The sequence below is a fragment of the Paroedura picta genome, chromosome 3 (assembly GCF_049243985.1).
Source record: "Paroedura picta isolate Pp20150507F chromosome 3, Ppicta_v3.0, whole genome shotgun sequence".
NCBI lineage: Eukaryota > Metazoa > Chordata > Lepidosauria > Squamata > Gekkonidae > Paroedura > Paroedura picta.
Genome location: NC_135371.1, coordinates 22,372,800 through 22,395,139, shown reverse-complemented (window position 1 = coordinate 22,395,139; position 22,340 = coordinate 22,372,800). Strand labels below are relative to the sequence as shown.

At 43.8% G+C, this 22,340-nt stretch overlaps 1 protein-coding gene across 29 annotated transcripts in view; it reads left to right on the top strand.

The window, feature by feature from the left end:
- The window catches only part of MAGI1 (membrane associated guanylate kinase, WW and PDZ domain containing 1), a 566,279-nt gene that overhangs the window by 338,589 nt on the left and 205,350 nt on the right, over positions 1–22,340 (top strand). Inside the window, exon 1 of one of the 29 annotated variants that reach the window (XM_077325084.1) lies at positions 21,833–22,097. The exons of the other annotated variants lie outside the window; for them this stretch is intronic. The gene's annotated coding sequence lies outside the window, so the exon portion shown is untranslated. Of the gene's footprint in view, positions 1–21,832; positions 22,098–22,340 lie in introns of those variants that run through there. 29 annotated transcript variants of the gene reach the window in all.

Here is a 22,340-nt window from a genome sequence, read left to right as displayed (position 1 = left end):
TGGGATAATCGTAATTAATCCCACAAACATGCATGTACTAATAATGGCAAAGTATGGATACCTATACTATTTGCTGCTTCAGTACAGGTGACATGCCATGACATCCCTGAGATATTTTATGTGCTGAAATGTTATGATAGATTTTGATCTGTGTTTTTATGATCTGTTCTGGATTCCTACCTTTTGCAGCAGAGGCCCTGACTTGCTTATTTATTTATTTAGCTTGCTTGGCCTCTCTTTCTGTATTTCTTTTATTTATTTAAACAGTGCCTAATTAAATGGGTCAGAGACAAGTTGAGTGATGTGGGGAGCTTTCTCCTTTCTCCGCATGGCTGCTTGTTTGCTGACATCTGTATAAAAACCTCTTAGGGTGGGGGGTGGGTGTAAGGCAGATGCAGAGAGTGAAAGAAACTGAAGCAACTAATTGGTTGGTTATTGGGTTGAGTGCTCAGTCATGAATGTCTGAGCCCTGTAATACAAACTGTACAGTAGAATGGTTTGTTCTGCTTAATGGGAGTACACTCTGAAGTTACTTTCCACATGATCTGAATACCTTCATTTTTTGACACCTGAGTCAAAAGAGCTCATGGGTATGCCCATTTTAGGCACCTTCCCTGCAAGTAATTAATTTGTCAGTGTGTTTCTAGGAGGAAAATAGATATTTTCCTGGCAGCCACTTCGGTGTTAAGCTTCCCTGTGGCATAAAATTCTTGGCCATCGAGGTACTTGATGAGAACATGGTTATTTGAGAGACCCTCAAAAGCAAAACCTGCATTGATGAAACCTTTGGTTCAATAACTGTGGGATCATTTTGTTGAGCTCATTCAACAAAATCATGGGATCTGCCCCAAAGGCAAACCCTGCTAGTAAAAGAGATGGGAACACAGTAAAGTCACTCTCCTCTATGAATCAGGGATTTAAAAAAACACCACCACTATGGCTTATTGGCAGCGGTGTCTAAAAGGCAGCGCTACAATGGGAGGTAAGATGTCTTCATGTAGATTGATACAAATGGGTAGCCCGTGTTGGTCTGAAGTAGCACAATAAAATCAGAATCCAGTAGCAACCTTTAAGACCAACAAAGATTTATTCAGAGTGTGAGCTTTCGAGTCCAACCTTCTGAGTCTGAGGAAGAGTGCTTGCACTCAAAAGCTCACGCCCTGAATAAATCTTTGTTGGTCTTAAAGGTGCTACTGGACTCTGATTTTATTGTTCATATAGACAGTCTGATATTCTGCCTGAAGTTCACATGGCTAACGTGCTTCCTAGCAGATCTATATTTAACTTGCCTATAAATAATACCTAAAATCTCAGTGGGAGTTTTCTTTGGCTTAATTTGGCTGCTCTTTTCTTTTGCCTCAGCTCGTCCATGCTCTCCTTATTAGGCAGCCTTCCTATCTTTAAAGATAGGAGCTCAGCATGGTGTGAGGTATACAGGCCATTGTTCACTAGGCTTCACAAGCATAAATCCTCTTAACTTCAGGGATAGGCAACTGTATTGGTCTGACTGAGGAACTGTTTGTAAAGTGTATCATATGTCAAGGGTTGTAGTGAGGGGAAGGAAACATTAAAATAGAGGATTTGAGAAAGCTTTTTAAAAGGGCATCATAGTTTATGGACAGTCCCTAGGGGCCTATGTTGTTGGGTATCTTGAACAATGAATCTCTCTGTGTGGGCTGCATGTCGCCCACCTCACTGGGCTTGGCAGTTCTCTGGGTTGCTTTCTTGAACACAGACATACCAAATTTTATTTCATAGACACAATGCTCCCTATTCTGTTTGACGTTGAGTGGGTCAGGGCTTCGTAGCTCTTGTAAGTTCCCTTGGCACCTTCCATAAATCATACATCTAAAGAGGGTACAAGCTCAACGTTTTTGTCGCCATCTGCTAATTGGTACATTGCCAGTAGTAAGAGTGATGTTGGAAAGACAGGAACAGTGTATAGCTCCCTAATTGTGATGGGAGGGAGGTTATGGAAACTGTTTTCCTATAGTTGTTACAGTTTAGCCATCTGCATACCATAAGCCATAGAAATAGCTGCCAGTCTATACATATTGTCCTTACATTTGCTGCACTGTACTTCTTGTTGATAGTTGGAGATGAAGAACAAAGCCCTCCGTCCCATCCATACTGATTGCTACATGAGAGCTAGGTCACTGTCACCTGTCCCAACAGAACAAAAGTTGGAGTCCAGTGGCATCTTTGAGACCAACCAAGTTTATTCAAGGTATAAGCTTTCATGTGTATGCATACTTCCTCAGATACAATAAAATGGGAATGACCAGTCCATGGATATAAGCAGAGGGTGAGCAGCAAATTAGCGTCCAGCAAAATGAAAATATTAAACAGATTCAAGGACCAAACAGGAGCGACAAGCTTAGTTGATAAGGTTAACCTGTGCCACTAAACTCAAACAGAGTATTGCTGCTACAGATCAACATGACTGCTCACTTGAATCTACCTCTCTCAATAGTTATATCCATTGTTGGGACAGGATTACTGTTGCAGATCGAGGTGTCAGTTTCAGTTGTTAAAACTGGTTTCATTAAATTCATCAGTTAGGTTATTTAAATTTATGAAAATGTCTCTGATCAATTGGCAACAACTGTTTATTTTTCAGAATGTGTCTGTTAAAAAACAGATGGCAAGCTCCATCGTCAAAGATGTATTCTTCGCTCCACTTTCAGCACTGTAATTTATTTGCATGATAATATATGCAGATTTAGTCAATTTTAAAGGAATTTGATTAGAAGAAGAAGAAGAGTTGGCTCTTATATGCCGCTTTTTTCTACCCAAAGGAGTCTCAAAGTGGCTTGCATTTGCCTTCCCTTTCCTCTCCCCACAACAGACACCCTGTGAGGGAGGTGAGGTTGAGAGAGCTCTGATATCACTGCTCAGTCAGAACAATTTTGTCAGTGCCGTGGCGATCCCAAGGTCACCCAGCTGGCTGCATGTGGGGAGTGCAGAATCGAACCTAGCATGCCAGATTAGAAGTCCGCATTCCTAACCACTACACCAAACAGTTACCCCCCCCCCCCATGATGGTCCTGGTTTTGATGCCAAGTAGAGCTGATCCTTGGATGATATTTCTTCTCAGCTTTTTGACTACAAAAGCAAAAGTGATGGATCTCTACTTTACCTGTAAATTAGGCCGATTTGAAGCTGGCCTTGCTATTTCAAAAAGAAGGATTTTAAAGAGGAATACTGTTTTAGGAATAAACCCAATGGGATATTTCAGCTTTCCCCATTACCTAATGCTGCTACAATGTTTACATGATCCAGAAGTCTGTGAACTACTGTGGTTTAATGGTTAAAATGTCATAGTATGGTCTGGGAGAATGAGGTTTAAATCTCCATTCAGTTCCATGGAAGCTCACTGGGTGACCTTGTGGCGGGTAACAAATAGTCTTAAAACCCCATTAAAACTCCCACTAAAATACCTTAACACTCACAACATGGCATAAAATTCCCAACATGGCAGAAAGAATATGCCACTCCCACCCCCACTACCAAGGCGATGGAGAAATGGAGGAGGAACGATGTATACTTCAAACATCATGGAGGCAATAGATCTACCTCACCGTCCCCAGCCTCAACCATAGACCTGGTGGAAGAGCTCCATTTTGCAGGCCCCGTGGAATGTTGACAGATCCCACAGGACCCGTAGTTCACCCGGGAGCTCATTCCACCAGGTAGGGGCCAGCACGGAAAAAGCCCTGGCCCTGGTTGAGGCTAGGCGTGCTTCCCTAGGGCCGGGAACGACCTGTAGATGTTCCCCCACAGAGCATAAGGCCCTGCAGGGGGCATAGGGCGATAGGTGGTCCCTCAGGTATGTGGGGCCCTCAGGCTTCCTGGTCCCGCCCCTTACCTCCCAGCCACAGGACCTCCGTCTTGGAGGGGTTGAGTTTCAGGCAGCTCTGCTTGAACCATTCTGTCACCGCTTCCAAATATCTGGCAAATGATTCCAGGGGAGAGTCCGGGTGGCTGTCCATAAGGAGATAGAGCTGGGTATCATCAGCGTACTGATGGCAGCCCAGGCCAAAGCTCCGTACCAGCTAGGCCAGAGGGCGCATGAAGATGTTAAACAATGTGGGGGAGAGAACTGTTGGGGTCGCCCATATATCCATACCCAGCAGTTAAATAACCATACTGCCATGGTACTTCCTTTTTATAATGGGATAGAATGCAAATGCTTTCAAAGAGAACGGTTCTTTGTGGCTTGACTTTTCCAAAGTTATATGAATATATGGCTTCCAGGTCCTGTCCACCCCCCCCCCCCCAGGCCACGAGCAAAGGGCTAGGAGTCAATAGGGTTGCCAGATCTACTTTGGTAAACCCCTGGAAATTTGGGGATGAATCCTGGGAAGGACAAAGAACTCCATGGGATACAATGTCATAAAGGCCATGTCCAAAGCAGCCATTTTCTCCAAGGAAATTGAACTCTGTGGTCGGGAGATGAGCTGGAATTCCAGGGGCTTCTCAAGTCCCACAGTGGCTGCCATCAGTATGTGAATGCTTCCGGAATTAGACTTTGGGACACATAATAGTGAAGAAAGCATCTCTTTAGCAGAAAGGATCAGGGGAAAAAGTGGTCCTCCCTTTCCCCCCTTCTCTTCTGGTTTTCAGCAGTTGAATTGGACCTGATATATAGGATAGAAATTTATTAGGAAAAAAGTAACAAGGTGCAAGGGAGAGTAGTTTATTTGACCTTTTAAATCCTAGCGCAAAAAGGTGAAATAAATTACTGTCCTTTGCCCCTGTTCCTTTTTATCTCCTGCTTACTAGTGCAGCCTTGTTTGTTGTACATGTTAACAATACCAGGGCACAGTTGTTACTCTCTGCAGTGACTTTCTTAGATTACAAGGAAAGGTAAAATATAAATGTTCTAATACATAATTAATACAATTCCTTTTTAAATCTGTCTGCTTAGGAACTTGTGTGCTTTGTTCAGAAAAATAATTTGCACCAAATAGCTCTGTCTAACTTATATTTTTGCATTTCACTATAGATAATAAAATAAAAAAATTGAGTTAACAGTGCCACAGGTACTCCTCTGTCCATCCATTCCTTTTACTCTATCCAGAATCTCAGGCTGGAAACAATATTAATTTTAAAACTCCTACTACTTGATTGGTTGATCTCACATCCTTCCTATCTCACTTACCTCTGTTTACCCAAAGCCAATTTAAGAGAACACCTGGACTTGCATATTGGTACATTTCCAGCATTCAGACATCCCATTTAATTGCAGCTAAGTAAAAAAATCTGCACAGAGCTTGTGTTTGCACCTGGCTTCCCCTCCCCACTTCCTAAGCTTGACAACCTCCAGGTGGTAGCTGGAGATTTCCTGGGGTTACAACTGATCTCCAGGTGCTCATTTTACATGGACACAATGTCCATTTTGGAAAGGGGATTTTATGACATTATGCTTCACTGTTGTCCCTCTCTTCTTCAGACCTTACCTCTAAAATCTCAAGGTATTTCCCAACTTGGAGCAGGCTTCTCCAAAGCTTTTGCACAGTACAGTGAAAGAATGCTGTTTGCAGAGCACCTTCTGTTACTTTTGACATAGAGATGCAGTTATGTGGTGCAGCTGGAGGTCACGCTCCTACCAATAACTGGGTTTCTAAAGAGGATTAAGCCATGATTGAGAAAACAAAAAGCCACGCGCCCCCATTCATATTTACAGGTAACCAGACTTGTTGATAAATAACCTTCATCATGTTCCTCTTTGAAGAAGGAGGTGGAAGAAGGAGCTGGGTGCACAGCACACCTGATCCAAGTGCAAGCAAGGTTTGTGCACATTTGCAGTTAGCCGTGATGGAGCTGGATATCTGGAGGTAGCCCAAGTGCTTTATTACTGTGACCCAAGAGTACATTCAATTTCCTAGAGGCCCTGTATGAGTATGGGATCTTCTGGGCAGCGCAAGTCACAATATTGGAAATCCATTTGATGTTGATGCATAGAAAAGCTTTTTTAGTAACACCATAACAAGCAGAATTAGGAAAACTACCTAAGGGGTTGCAAATGAAGAAAAGCCAGAATGTGTGTTGAATTATCATAATTAGGCAAATGTATAATCTTCAAGCCGCTTAGTTGTGCATGTCATTCAAAAAAAAAAAAAAGAAGTGTGTTGCAATTTTGATGTGTAGCCAACTCTGTGTGCCATAAGGCCTCCTTGCTCATTTTGTTAAATGAACTAAGAATCCCTTGCTAAATGGGATCTCCTTTATAATTGGGTACAACCTGCTTTGACTTTCACCTGCAGGAAAGACCTTGATGACTATAAAGTATGTGATGGTTTCTGTACTGAAAGGAGTCTGATATAATTACCCTTCGTGGGTGAGGTGTTTCGCTCCTCTCCTGGGAAACGCGTATTTCTGAAAGGTCTGACAAGAATATATCGCCGTCTGGGTTGACTAGAATCAGATGTTATTTTATGATTGTTAATTGAGCCCTAGGAGGATGTAGTCTTTGCCTTCGTCCTGCTTTCGTTTGTCTGCAAGCTGATTTAGATGCTTAGAAAATCAGATGGCACAGTCCTCTGGAGATCGTACCATTTCAGAATGCAGGTGGAGGAAACTTTGTATCTGAGTGCTTCCCTCTATGGCAGTTTCTGTATAGATAATGGTCTAGTCAGGGAAGAGACTACACTGGGAAATACCTCTTGGAAATACTAGCTGTCCATGTTCAGGAGAATTGTGTCACATGCTTCTTCTGAAGGGTTGGATCTGCCTTCAATAAAACACAATAAATCACGCACTTATGCTGACTGTTAGTTTAAACCGGGGGGGGGGGGGGGTTAAACTGTGCCCCTCCAGATGTCCATGGACTACAATTCCCATGATCCCCTGCCAGCATTGATTGGGAGTGGCGGGAAATAAATCTTAACAACAACAACAACAACAAACACTGCCTCAGGATAGGGCAATTAAAAAGTATCTGTGTTTTACTAAAGGGTGCTGTTTTCATATTGTACATTACAAATTCCCCTGACCTGGATGACCCAGGTCCGTGTTCCCCAACCCCCGGGCCGCGGCCCACTACTGGGCCATGGAGCACTTGGAACCTATTATCTTGACATCCATTGTAGCTAACTTACGGTTACCCTGTAGAGTTTTCAAAGCAAGCCATTTCAAAGACATTCAGAGGTGGTTTGCCATTGCCTGCCTCTGTGTCATGACCCTGGTATTCCTTGGCAGGCTCCCATCCAAATTCTAACCAGAGCTGACCCTGCTTAGTTTCCAAGATCTCACGAGATCGGGATACCCTGGGCCAGTGGTCCCCAACCTTTTTCAGACCGGGGGGGGGGGAGGGAGGTGTGGGTGCGCCTTCCTCCCCCTCCCGCGGCACTCCCTCTCCCCCACAGCATGGCGCTCAAGGCGGGGGAGGTGTGGGCACAAACGTGCAGGCACAGCCTGCGCGTTTGCGCCTGCGCCTCCCTCCTCACAGCATGGCTAGGCTTGAGCGCCGCACCACAGGGGGAGGGATTGCTGCTCCATGGGAGGGAAGGAGGTGCTCCCACTGGCGCGCTGGCACCCACGCCTCCCTCCCCCCCCAGTCCCCAGTCCCCGGTCCTCCCTCTCCCCCCCCCCGGTCCCCGGCCTGAAAAAGGTTGGGGACCACTGGCCCAGGGTATCCCGATCTCATGAGACCTTGGAAACTAAGCAGGGTCAGCTCTGGTTAGAATTTGGATGGGAGCTTGCCAAGGAATACCAGGGTCATGACACAGGCAGGCAATGGCAAACCACCTCTGAATGTCTTTGAACTGTCTTGCTTTGAAAACTCTACAGGGTAACCATAAGTTAGCTACAACTTAGCCACTTTTCCACCACCAAGTTACAAATTATCATGAAAAACTATTACAGGTCCTGGCAGTTGAACAGGGAAATCCTGAATGTTTCAAGCTTAATATTTATAAAGACACTGATGATAGGAAAATATCGATATCTAGCTATTTCCAAAGATTTTGCTGTTGGTAGATGCAAGGGTTTTTTTTAAAAGACAATTTAGTCTAACAAGGCAAATGGATGTCAAGATAATAGGTTCCATTTTTAAGGTTCTTAATTGATTTTTCTTCTGATGTTTGGGCATTCGCTTTCTATGAGCATACCTATAATTCTCTTTACTTCAGTCAAAGTAGCATAATTGCAGTGTCCTAGTTTTTAACAGTGGGAGATAAGTTTCTATGATTTATGCAAAGCATGAAGTTAATTGTATGGTAGGAAGTCAGTAACTTTCATGTCAGAAAGAAGTTTTGTCATTTCAGACATGAAAATATTCCTTGCAGAACATTCCTAGAGGAACGTTGTCATAAGATCAGTGTAATGCATTTCATGTATTTCTGTACTGATATGTCCAGACATTAGATACGTACAGGATCAATCCTTTGCAACATTTTCTCTTTTCTTACTCGAAATAATTAAAACCATTAAGTTTGCCCACGAAACTGTCATAAAAACAGGGTGCAACACACTATGGAAACAAGACAGCAAATCTCAAACTAGGCATGTTGTATATTGGAAGGATGTATGATAATATGTAATCAGAAGACACATGATCCAAGGAACATTGCAGAAGCTAAGCAGGTCGGACCTACTCACTGCCTGGATGGGAGTCCTCCCACTGAATCAATAATGAAGGAGACACAGGAATGAAAGATAACTAAAAATAATGGCGTGTTACCCTACCATTCAGCTAAGCAAAATTTGAGGCCTCAAGGAATGCTCTTCCAGTCACTTTGGAATAGTTATGGTCTAATAAACTGGAAATTAATCACAAATATGGCAGAAGTCCTACTGGCTAGTGGAAGGTCTGGCCCAGGACTTAGTGTCATCTGCACTGGATGGGGTTGCGTTCTCCTTCAAAGAAAAGGGCTGTATTTTCGGAGCGCTGTTGGACCCAGGCCTGCAGGTCAGGAGTACCTATTCCAAGCCTTAACTAATTAGCTAACTGCAGTCGTTTCTGGGCACAAAAGATCTACCTGGTGTGGTGTATGCCTTGGTTCCATCTCGGCCAGATTACTGCCATGCATTTTAAATGGAGCTGCCCTTGAAAAGTGTTTGGATGTTTCAACTGGTGCAGAATTAGCTAGACTGTTGGTTGGAGTAGGTCTTGGTGACCATATCATTCGAATCTTGGCCCATCTACACTGGCTTCTAATTTGTTTCTGGGTACAATGGAAGGTGCTGGTGCTGACCCAACCCAATATGGCTTCGGACCAGCATATTTGTAGGAATGTCTACTCTCTTATGAATTTACACAGTCACTGCTATCCACTTCTGTGGAGCTATACCTTGTTGATTTTGCAAGTGGACAGCATATAGGGAAAACAAAAATGGTATCAAGCCTGACAGAACAGTGGTAGCCAAACTGATCATAACTATCCCTTACTGATTGTGTATCTACAGTACATCACTCCCCAGCTAAGAAATGCAAAACAGAAGAAACGCTACTAACATCTGTGTATGGTTGATACAGATAAAACTAGACATGTTTGTTAATCAGTCTCTAGAGGGTCTCATGCTCTAAGGCTGTTTGCTTTTGATGAAGGGAACAACTGTGTAAAGTGCACAAGGCCAGTCTTTTTAAAGGTAAAGGTAAAGGTATCCCCTGTGCAAGCACCGAGTCATGTCTGACCCTTGGGGTGACGCCCTCCAGCGTTTTCATGGCAGACTCAATACGGGGTGGTTTGCCATTGCCTTCCCCAGTCATGACCGTTTACCCCCCAGCAAGCTGGGTACTCATTTTACCGACCTCGGAAGGATGGAAGGCTGAGTCAACCTTGAGCCGGCTGCTGGGATTGAACTCCCAGCCTCATGGGCAAAGCTTTCAGACGGCTGCCTTACCACTCTGCGCCACAAGAGGCTCTTTTTATTTATTACTATTATATTATTCTTACTCTCAAGTATTGATCCTGTGAGAGTGGAGAAGAAAATGTGAAGTCTTGTTCTGAGCCGTGTTCTCTGGCATTGCAGCTCTTCGAATTCCATGTTGAGTGCAGACATATGTGGTGGCAAAGAAGAGGACCCTTTGAAAGATGGCAACAGTCACACACTAATGGCATTAGTTCAGCAGTGGAATAGGCTGCCTAAGGAGGTGGTGAGCTCCCCCTCACTGGCAGTCTTCAAACAAAGGTTGGATACACACTTTTCTTGGATGCTTTAGGATGCTTAGGGCTGATCCTGCGTTGAGCAGGGGGTTGGACTAGATGGCCTGTATGTCCCCTTCCAACTCTATGATTCTATGATTCTGTGATACTGCTTGTGAAGCTAGCAGCTTTCCTGATTTTCATATTTTACCATATCTGCAAATATGGTCAGTGCTTCCATGTTCCAGTTTAGAATTTTAAGGTCCCTAATACAGGAAGCAGAATAGCTGCTTCTTTGATGAATGTGTTCAGTTTGGTGTAGTGGTTAGGAGTGCAGACTTCTAATCTGGCATGCCAGGTTTGATTCTGCGGTCCCCCACATGCAACCAGCTGGGTGATCTTGGGCTCGCCACGGCACTGATAAAACTGTTCTGACCAGGCAGTGATATCGGCGCTCTCTCAGCCTCACCCACCCCACAGGGTGTCTGTTGTGGGGAGAGGAATGGGAAGGCGACTGTAAGCCGCTTTGAGCCTCCTTCGGGTAGGGAAAAGCGGCATATAAGAACCAACTCTTCTTCTTCTTCTTCTTCTTCTTCTTCTTCTTCTTCTTCTTCTTCTTCTTCTTCTTCTTCTTCTTCTTCTTCTTCTTCTTCTTCTTCTTCTTCTTCTTCTTGCCATTATTAGCCTACCCCATTTCTAGAACTTGGGCACGTGGTTTGAACATGGAACATCCAGCAGGGTGATACAAGACTAAATGTTTGGTTAAGCCAAGTAAAATTAGGAGATTCTTGATGGGAAAGCTATTGGGACGCTATAAAAACATTGCTCAGTGCACAGTTGGAATAACCAATAACCTCAACAGTGCTGAAGGTTTGCCTGGGATCCTGCTCTGCACTGTTTATTTCTTCATCGTAGTCGATTCTGCAAAAATGAAATCTAGCATTTAGTAAAACTCTGGTGTCCTAATATCCTGTCCTTTAAGATTCTCCCAAGTGACTGCTTGTCTGATTTTCAGGCAGTAAGACACATGGCTTTAACTGATCTCTGATCAGTGTTCCAAGGAACGTCAGCTGCCAGAAGAGGAAGTAGATAGTTAGATGGGAGTCTCACTGTTACTCTGTCTTCCTGATGACGGCCATGGTGGGCAAAGTCTCTGGTTCTGTCCATCTCTGATAGGGGTTTGTATTCAGCATAAACCAAGCTAAAATTAAAATATCCCAATATATTTTACTGCTTTCAGATGTATTCACCTACACTGAAGGTTAGGTGTGACAGCAGGAACTGAGAGTCCCAGCCAGGCCTGCATGCAGCAGGGAGAGACGTCATGCTTCTGAGGCCAGCTTCAGGCTGGCTTTAAAATAAATCAATATTTTTCTTCTTGGGTCTTTTCTAGCCACCCCCCCCCCCCCAATGTGGTGTTTCCAAAAAAATCCTGAATCTAAATACCCTACTGGTATTCCGATTGAGAATTTTTCTGAAACACCAAATTGTGTGTGTGTGTGTGTGTGTGTGTGTGAGTGTCGGGGGGGGGGTTTCCAATAAATCAAAATAAAAGTTACCCCCCTTTCCCCCCCACTCCTAATCTCTGTGTTTGCTTATTTCTAGTGTTGGTCAGGGTTATAAATGCCATAGAAGATAATATTGCATGTTGTGTAGTTCAGCCCAAAGTGACCTCCCACCCCAGTGTAGGATCTCAGACTATTCTGCAGGGCTTGTAAGACAGAACTATTCTGCCAGGCCCGTGGTTGAGGCCTAAAAAACACCTGACTGGTTGGCCCCCCTGTCCGAATCCACCAACTAACTCCAGTGGCCATCTCTATGATAGAAGAGTGGACAACTAGTTAAATTCCTGTTTTAATATCTATAACTTCATTTATTTTAAATTTATATTTGTCCATTATAATTGTATAAGTTTTTACTCTTACTCTAAGCTGCTCTGAATCCTCGCAAGACAAGGTGGATAATACAACAACAACAGCAACAACAGTAGTAGTAGTAGTAGTAGTAGTAGTAGTAGTAGCCTGGTTTCTCACAAAGTAGACTCTGATACATTCAAGGTTTTCTGAGAAAAGATTCTGTGAGCACAAACCTTACAACATTCAATATTGTAGCCCACTTACACTCAAGACTGGCTCTGAGGTAGGATCCTTCCAGTCTCTCCTCTGAAGACTTATATTCTGTTATAACCTGTCTTGTGACATTCACTATATTAGTCTGCTTACACGGAGAGCAGGCAACAAGATAGCCAAAGTGTCCTGAGAGAATGTTTTTCAGCCCATCCCTCTGAAGACACAAACCCTATCAGAACTGAGCTGACAGGTTCAAGTCCGGTAGGTAGCACTTTTGATGATGATTTTCAGGGCATATATTTTCAAGAGCCAAAGCTCTTGAAAGCGCATAAATCTTGTTGGCCTAACATGCAAGTGGGCTAGAATATAGCTGTTCTGCTGAAGACCAACATGACAGCCCTCTGATACTGAGCTGACAGTGTAACAGATTTTCCTCTTCACTCCCTCTCCCATCTGGCTTCCTCAGCCATCCATGGCCCCTGATTGGTAGTTAGCAGATCTGTGCACATACCAAACTGGCATACAGTGGATTGGGAACTGACAGAAAGGGGCAGGATTTCTGCTCATCCATCACATATGATTGGACCCCCTGCAGCCAGGCACGTATTCTTTCTGTCAGTCAGGCTCTTGTTTTTAACCTTTTGCTGGTCATGCTGAGTGTCAAAGCCAACAGTTGTCAGAGGTTTTCTTGGCGTTTGTGGACTCCTCCTAATATTGCCAGGCAGAGATGAAGGAACCAGCCTTACTTTTAATGGCATTGTCTTAAGGAGCAGTTGTGAAGCTGGTGGTTTTATTAGATCTGTGATAGAGGTGGAGGTTCAGTTGACCATTATTATATATGGACATTCTTTGCCCGGTTTCAAGCGGTACAGTAGTTGTGACCCTTCCTGATCTGGCATTGTTACCCTGCTCTGTGCACGTCCAAATCGAACTATTACAATGTGTTGTGCCTGGAGTATTTGAAGAAGAATAGGAGTTGTTTTCACTGAAGGAAACTCAAAGCGGTTTACAATTGCCTCCCCTTCCTCTCCCCACAACAGATACCCTGTGCAGGTGGGGCTGAGAGACTCCTGATGTTACTGTTACTGAGAGCAACCCGATCAGTGCTGTGACTTGCCCAAGATGCATGTGGAGGAGCAGGGAATCAAACCTGGCTCACCAGATTAGAAGCTGCCGCTCTTAACCACTACACCACACTGGATCCTACATTTGACTTCAGGTGGTACAAAACAAAGCAACAGGGAAACTGATGATGGGCGCGAAATATTTCAAACACTTCTAGGAAGTTTTGAAAAAAGCTAGAGTAGCTGTTCATTTCTGGGCATAATTTGAAGTTCAGGTTGTTACCTTTAAAGCTTTAAATTTACTAATTTAAATAATTTACTAATAATTTAAATTATTGCTTACTTTTACATGGACCTGCCTGTCTCAAATGATCTTTCCCTCAAATGGATCTTAACTAGTCACCAGAAGCAGGGCTTTCTTTATGGTGGTACCTCAACCTGGTGCTCCTTCTCCACTGCGCTTCTGTCTGTACCTAGCTACAGATGGAAATGGCTCCCGGTGGAATTCCAAATCCACTTTAAGATGCTGGTATTAACCTTTAAGGCCATACCCAGTTATGTCCCTGCGTAACTGAGGGACCACTTAGCTGACTATGCCCCCCAAAGGACACTATGATCATCCAGCATGAACAAATTAATGATCTCTGACCAAAGAGTACTTCTGGGCTGAACTAGGCCCAGGGCCTTTCTGGCCCTGTCCCAGGTCTGGTGGAATGATCTCCCAAAAAATCTAAGGGCCCTGACAGAACTGAGTAAAGATGGAGCTCTTCCACCAGGCATTTGATTGGGGCCAATGAACATCAGGACGGCTTTGGTTAACACCACCTGGGCTCTCTCTATAAAGACACCTCCCTCTGTAAACAGAGGTTCTGAAGTGTTTTGCCTACACAGTTGACATGATTATTTTATGGCAATGTTTTAAATTATAGTGCAGTATATATTTTCATGCCTTTATGTGTGTGTGTATATGTATATGTGTGTGTATCACACATATATACACATACACACACACACACACACACACACACATATATATATATATGATTTAATGTAATAATGTTGGAAGCCACCCTGAGCTGGCATGCTGGGAGGGGTGGGGCACAAAGAAAAAAAAACAAATAAATGTAGTTGTTTTCCTAGACCAAGATCCCCAACCCTTTTTGAGCCCAAGGGGACATTTGGAGTTCTGATAGAGTGTGGTAGCTCCTGCAGGAAACTGCTAGCCACAAAATGGCTGCCACAGCTTACCTTCTCGTGATACAGTGACAGCCCTTGTGCTGTGGTGACACCTGCTGCCAAACCAACAGGTTTAAAAACCTACAGTGGTCAATCTGAAGCCTTGCTGGACAAAGGCACCACCTGTTCCCACCTACTTTCTAAAAACACTTGCTAAGAAAAGTTGTCAGCAGGTACCATGATACCCACAGGCTCCACATTCAAGACTCCCGTCCTAGACCTTCAGTTGATTTCCTCTGATCTGATTTTGCCTCTTTGCTGAATGATGATGATTGTTTAGTGTGTGTGTGTTTTTTTGTGTGTGTTTTTGTTTTAAACTAGATGTTTTATCTGTTGTTAATGTTTTAATAGCTGTATTTGGAACTTGATTTGGAAGCCACCATGCTGAGAGCTTGCAGGATATATCTTGCAAATATATAATAACGAAAGGAGTAAATGTGCTTTGTGTGAATGGAAAGGTTGCAGTCGGAGCCTGGGATAATGGAGTGACGGCAACAATATTATATTCAGCGGTAAAAGACTGCCAAAGCCATTCTAAGGCTATTGTCTGCGCTGATAGCAATCTGTGTTGTAAGAAGTAAACTATTATAGCCTTATCATTCCACCATGCTGATTCTTATGGCATATGTGGAAATTTATAAGCAAGGTTACGCGGTGTTTTTGATTATACACTAGTCTACGGAAGTCAAGAAGGGCTTTTCATCCATTGACCTATTTCACAATATGAAAGATTAGATATGTACAGCTATGATGAACAGACTGAACTGACTCCTTTTTCCTCCTGCTTTTCTAACCGCTGAGCATCCTCTGAGTGACCCCCGTTATTCAAGTACTTTATTTTGTGTTTTAAGGCAAAACTTTTCTCTTTGTGCTTTCCTTGATTTTGTGCTAAGGTAAAAGTTATCATTAGTGTTAGCCGGATTTTGGTGATCTAAAGATTAAAGTTACATTTCCAGGTGTTGATTACAGATCTTAGACTGACTGGCCTGGGCCCTTCGTATCTGAGGGACCGTCTCTCTGCATGCATTCCCCAGAGAGCACTCTGTTCTAGTAATATCAACCAGCTAAGGATCCCTGGCCCTACAGAAATATGCTTGGCCTCAAGCAGAGCCAGGGCCTTCTCAGCCCTGGCTCCTTTCTGGTGGAATGAGTTCCCCATGGAGATCAGGGCCCTGATAGAACTTGGCCAGTTCCAAAAGGCCTGCAAGACAGAGCTCTTCAGTTGGGCTTACGTTTGAGGCCAGTTGAACAGTCAAACAGCTGGACAGTCTTTGTATACTAATGAAACAGGCCTCCCCATCCCTTGTCCCCCCCCTCGACTTCTGTCTCCTAGTAATGTCTTGCTAACAACATGGCCATCTTTATAATCATGGTGATTTTCTACTTGTGCAGTTAGCTGTCTAATTTATGGTTTCAATTTTTATATACTCTTTATGGTTTTGTTAATTGTAACTTTTATTGTTATTGTAGTTGTGAATTTCTTGCATTGTGCAGGAAGGATATTCCTTCCTACTATTTGAGTCTATGAGACTGCTAGTCCAAGAGGCATGATATATAAATCAACATAAATAAATATGCTAATGGAAACATGCTTGAACCAGCACAAGATTTCATAACCTCTCTGGGCACTATAGAGATGTCTCAAGCTATGAAGGGCCATACACATAATTAAAATCATAGCTTATATTTAAGGTACTAGTTATCACATTAAGGTCCCCTGTGGCCTAGGACAGTGGTCCCCAACCTGCGGTCCACGGCCTGGTGCCGGGCCGCAAAGGCCATGGTGCCGGGCCGCGGCTCCCTCTCCCCACCCCACCCCCGCAGTAAAAAACTTCCCAGGCCACCAGCTTGCGGCCCGGGAAGCTTCTTACTGCGGGAGGGGGGGAGAGGGAATCAGGGCCGCGCCTGCGCATCGCGCAAGTGCGGCCGAAATCGCGCATGCGCGACAATTTTGTGCATGTGCGCAAGCGCAAAGTGCCGCGCATGCGCGATTCACCCGTACATGGTGCATGCACAGCCCAGCCGCGCATGCGCCATGCATGTCCGTGGCCACGCATGCACGGCATGCGCAGGCGGGCAGTTGCCCTGCCGGTCTCCAGCCTCAAAAAGGTTGGGGACCACTGGCCTAGGACACAATGTGGAATAATTTATCCTGTTATGCTATACTAAAGCAATTATATATGGTGGCCCCACTGATTCCTTGTGGTGGGGCATCATGCCCCGCCGCTTCCTGTGTATGCATGGGGGAGGACATCCCCCAATGCACATGGCCCACCCCAGAGTTGTGTGTGTGCATGCACAACTCTGAGGCAGGAAGGAGCCGCTGTGCGTTCTGTGGTGGCAGAAGGGGCAGAGGGGGCATGGGGATCTCAGCACACGATGGTGGGAGAGTGGCATGCCACTCTCCCACCATAGTGGGGGGTAGAAACGCCCTGTATCAACGGAGGCATTACATCAAAATCACAAGATGTCTTTGTCCTGCTGTATACCACATTGATCAGTCTGCATCTGAAGTACTGTGGGGAGTTCTGGAGGCCTCACCTCAAAAAGGATGTGGACAAAATTGGGAGGGCACAGTGATGAAGAACAAGCCCTATTAGGAAAGGGTGAGAGTCTTGGGAATGTTCAGCCTAGAGAAGAGGACTTTGAGAGGCGACATGGTTGCTCTCTTTAAGTATTTGAAAAGTTATCACTTAGGAGAGGGGAGGGAGCAGTTTCTGTGGTCAATAGAAGATATATATCAGTAATTTTTTTCCCCACAGAGTAGTTCAGCGGTGGAATCTGTTACCTAAGGAGTTGTTGAGCTTCGTATCACTGGCAGTCTTTAAGCAGCAGCTGGGCAGATACTTTTCAGGGATGCTTTAGATCAGGGGTAGTCAAACTGCAGTCTTCCAGATGTCCATGGACTATAGTTCCCATGTGCCCCTGCCAAATGCTAGCAGGGGCTCATGGGAATTGTAGTTCATGGACATCTGGAAGGCCACAGTTTGACTACCCCTGCTTTAGACTGATCTTGCATTGAGCAGCAGGTTGGACTTAATGCCCTGTCTGGCCCCTTCCAACTCTATGATTCTATGATTGCATTTCCATTCGATCTCTTATATTGTATGCTTACTCCTGCCCTCGAGTGCTCTGTAATCTTTCTTGAGTCTCAGTGAGAAAACTGAGTTGTAAATAAATTCCAATAATAATAATTTTTGTGTCAGATATTTACCGAAGGCAGATCTTAATATTTGTTGAATCTCTGTTATCACTGGACCAGATTTTGTTGATATGTAGATCATGATTATCTAGGTACGCTTATTAGAGTGGAACTGAACTCCACCCATTTGGGGGGAATGAACTGTTGTGTAAAAGAGTACATCTCTGGTTGATCAAGGAATTATTTGAGCTGCTGAGTTCAGTGTTTGAAGGCCTGTCTCTCTGTCTACTACTGGTTCTGCCTCCGTAGGGTTTTCCATATTCAAATAAAAATTGGTCTACCAGTCCACTGTCTCTGAGGAAAGAGTACATAAACATGCTCTAATATCTGACCATCTAAAGTCCTGCAATAAAGATAACACTCTCCATAGGCAATAAGAATTCTTTACTGATTAGAGATATGTAGGTCTTAGTGGGTTTGGGGATTTGGATCTGAGAGATCAGCAATTAGGTCATGTCAGCCACGCTCATGGTATAAACATGGAGAACCCAAGATCTCTTGGCCTTACTGACTGTACATTATTTTATAAATAAAAATGTTTTCATCAAATTAAAATACTTGATTGGCAAAACTAGTATTGGGCCTCCTCATGTTGAATAACTTCGATGGAAGACAATATTTCAGTATGCTTGCTGAATTAATCAAATATAACCATGGAAGGTTTAAATATACAGATATAAAGGCATATGAATCAACCTTCCTCTGATGACTAAATTTAATAATTACATATTGAACAAAACTGTCAGACATACTCTCTTCTTACCTGTTCATGAAAAGTATTTAGTGACTACAAATCCCATATTGGATCATCTGCTGTTGCTGTTAAGCAAAATGAGAATAAGGAAACATATTTTCTTTCTGCGGCAGTTGGTTGGTGATAACATACTGTGAAGTATCAATATTGTCAACAAGTAGAACAAATGTTGTCCTCAAAGCAGAATGGAGAACTGCAGGACTTGATGACTCAGGTTCTTGCAATGGATTTTGGTAGCTGTTCCAAATAATATTCATTTGAAAATTTCCCGATTAGACATCTTTCAGTTTTCTCTTTTCTTGATTAATTACTAAAACCTAAAGTTTCCAGTTTATGTCAATAGAATGTATATGAGAAATTGCAGCATTTGGTTCATAGAAATAGTTGACTGGCAAGAACCAGAGAGCTTACAAGTAGAACAAAACATCACATTGCCTATTGCCTATGTTGTTGTTGTTGTTGTTAGGTGCGAAGTCGTGTCCGACCCATCGCGACCCCATGGACAATGATTCTCCAGGCCTTCCTGTCCTCTACCATTCCTTGAAGTCCATTTAAGTTTGCACCAACTGCTTTAGTGACTCCATGCAGCCACCTCATTCTCTGTTGTCCTCTTCCTCTTTTGCCCTATTTCCTATAGGTGCTAATATTGCTCTAGAGCAGTGGTGGCCAAACTGCGGCTTTTCAGATGTTCATTTTTATTAAAATTATATTTATATACTGTCTTCCCATGTAGCTCAGAGCAGTTTACATTGGTACTCCAGACCACACCTGGAGTAGTGTGTGCAGTTCTGGAGGCCTCACTTCAAGAAGGATGTAGATAAAATTGAAAGGATACAGAGGAGAGCAACGAGGATGATCTGGGGCCAAGGGACCAAGCCCTATGAAGATAGGTTGAGGGACTTGTGAATGTTCAGCCTGGAGAAAAGGAGGTTGAGAGGGGACATGATAGCCCTCTAAGTATTTGAAAGGTTGTCATTTGGTGGAGGGCAGGATGCTGTTCCCATTGGCTGCAGAGGAAAGGACGCGCAGTAATAGGTTTAAACTACAAGTACAACGATATAGGCTAGATATCAGGAAAAAAATTTTCACAGTCAGAGTAGTTCAGCAGTAGAATAGGCTGCCTAAGGAGGTGGTGAGCTCCCCCTCACTAGCAGTCTTCAAGCAAAGGTTGGATACACACTTTTCTTGGATGCTTTAGGATGCTTTGGGCTGATCCTGCGTTGAGCAGTGGGTTGGACTAGATGGCCTGTATGGCCCCTTCCAACTCTATGATTCTATGAATCTTCATGGAACAGTATAGTATAGCAGACGTCTCAATTTGAATATATAAAAACAGGAACTTGCATCAGAAAATAGAGCAGTTTGCAAATTACCCGTCAACGATTGAATATTTAATGATGGAACATTTGGCTCTGTTTACTGCACTGTAGTTTGTTTCTTTTCTGTGGGTACAGTTTGGTGATGGAAAAGACCTGTGGGATCTGGTTGGTGGTTAGTGTAAGGTGACCAGATTGTCCCATTTTTGGAGGGACATCTGGGGGCACCTGGCAAATTGTGCTTATGTTGCAAGTAAAAATATATATATTACAATACTGTTTTTGCGTTTTATGCATTTTATGAAAAATTTTGTTGTTCCATATAGACCAGATTTTTAATCAAGAACCCCCCCCCCCCCCGGTCAATGGTGTCCTGCTTTACCAATGTTAAAATCTGGTCACCTTAGGTTAGTTCACTAGTCTTGACCAAAAGCCTGGTGGAATAGCTTTATTTTGCAGGCTCTGAAGAATCGGGTTAGCTCCAGCAGGGCCCTGATGTCATCCGGGAGCTCATTCTACCAGGTAATTTTCCACCAGGTAAAATGAGTAATTTTCAGGAGTGCTGGCTCTGGAAGGGGGTTCTTGGAGATTTTAGGAGTGGAGATTTTTAGGAGTGGAGCCCGAGGAGAACAGTTTTGATTATGGGGAGGGGTCTCAATGGGTTATAAAACCATAGAGTCTGCCTTCCAAAGCAGCCATTTTCTCCTAGTGGACTGATCTCTGTCACCAGGAGATCAGTTATAATCCCAGGAGATTTCCAGCTACCAGTTGGATGTAGGCAGCCCTACATACAAGTCACTTTTTTATTTTGCTTCTTCGTTCTCAAAATTCAAACTAGTGCTGGTTTGGAAAAATCTCTGGGGACAAGGGAGCCCAAGAACAGAGTCTGCCATGAGCAGTGGAAGCTTCTTTAATCTGTCCCTTTTCTTTGGATATTATCAGTGGAATCCAACCTTTTGGGTATCTGTCCCTTGAACAAAACCATGAGCACCAGCATAAGTAATTGGCTACCTTACCCAAATATTGTTGTTCCTGTCTATCACTGATTTCCATGTGGGAAAATAACTTCCTGTCTTGGCATTGTAATAGACTTGTGCTGTAGTGGATGTGAGTGATTTGCGAGAGGGTGAAAAGGCTTTCTCATTTGTTAAAGTCATAGTGTGTTGGTATGCTGACTTCAAAATCCTTTTGTATGTCTAGTGTGATGTGAGTGAAAAACTCTTGAAAGCTACCTTGTAATTTCTGCTCACCTCCTCAAATTGTGTGTTTTCTTCAGCACATTTTACCCTGTAGAAGATGGCGGGCTTAACTCTTATGAGACTCACTAAGGTGTGCTACTTCATTGCTAAAAGGCATGTTTCTTTCGGACATTTCACCTCATCGTGTACTGATGTAGTTGCATGCAAATCCAGTTTTTTCTTCCATGGCCAAAGCTGGAGATACTTAAAACAAGCAAACAACTCCCAAATTTGGAGTCCACCAACATCTAGCTGCAACACAGCTTAAAAAAATTCCTTGCTTCTGCTCCAGCAGGACAAACCTCCTTCTCTATGGTACCTCTGCTGCATTAGTAGTAACTGTTCCCTCCCTCCCTGTGCCTCAAGTCCTTATAGGATCCCTGATCCATTCCCATCAGGGAAACTGTGCCTCAAATCCTTATTCAATAGCCTACCATCCCTTCCATTCTTATGCAAACAAAACTGGAGATGAGCTCCCCAGAGTGATCTGTTTTGGCCTACTTTGCTGTTCCAACATTGTTCCTGGGCTCTCGTAGACACTCAACAATTATTCTGAAGTTACTATTTAAGAGAGGTTTTGTGTAGGCAAAGTATTGGAAAGCAGGTAGCAGTCTGGCTGATTTGAAAGTGATAGCAGTCCGTGCCTGATTTCTGCAGCTTAAGAGGCTAACAAGAAAAAAGGGCCTCCTCCCACATGTTTTATGCTCCGTCCAACACTACATGTAACATATATATGTATATACTCTCACTCTCTCTCTCCTCCCTTCTCTGCAGAATGTCAGGGTCATGTGATTTGTTCGGTGGGTGAAAGTCTTGTTTATCCAAAGGCCATGTGGAGGTGGGCGGGTGCTCACCAGGGGGACCGAGAGGGACAGGAGAGCCGCCTTGCCTCACACAAGTGCTTGGTGTGTGAATAGCTCGCACTGACTGAACTGGATAACCGGGCAGGGGACTAATTTGCTGTGCCTGTGAGGCTTGATAAAAAGAAGCAGCTGCTGACAACTGCTTGCTTGGATGCATGTAGATGAGTCTGTGGGCTGCAAGAAAGAAGGGGGACCTAAGCCGACTTTCCCTCCCCTTCCCACGGAATATCTGCGTCTCTTCTCTATGAAGTTGCACTGGATCAGGTAAAAAGTATTTCCGTTCTCTCTCTCTCTCTCTCTCTCTCTCTCTCTCTCTCTGGGTCTGGCTCCCTTCTTGATTTTATTCTTGCTTTGATTGGCAGACCGATGAATGAAGGAACCACTGAATAAGCTTGTGATACAAAGGATTCCAGTAATATCAGCCCAACCTTTCTAGCAGACTCCGGTTGTCTGTAAGATGGAAACTTTCCATTAATACATATATTCTATTCATGATATATATAGAGA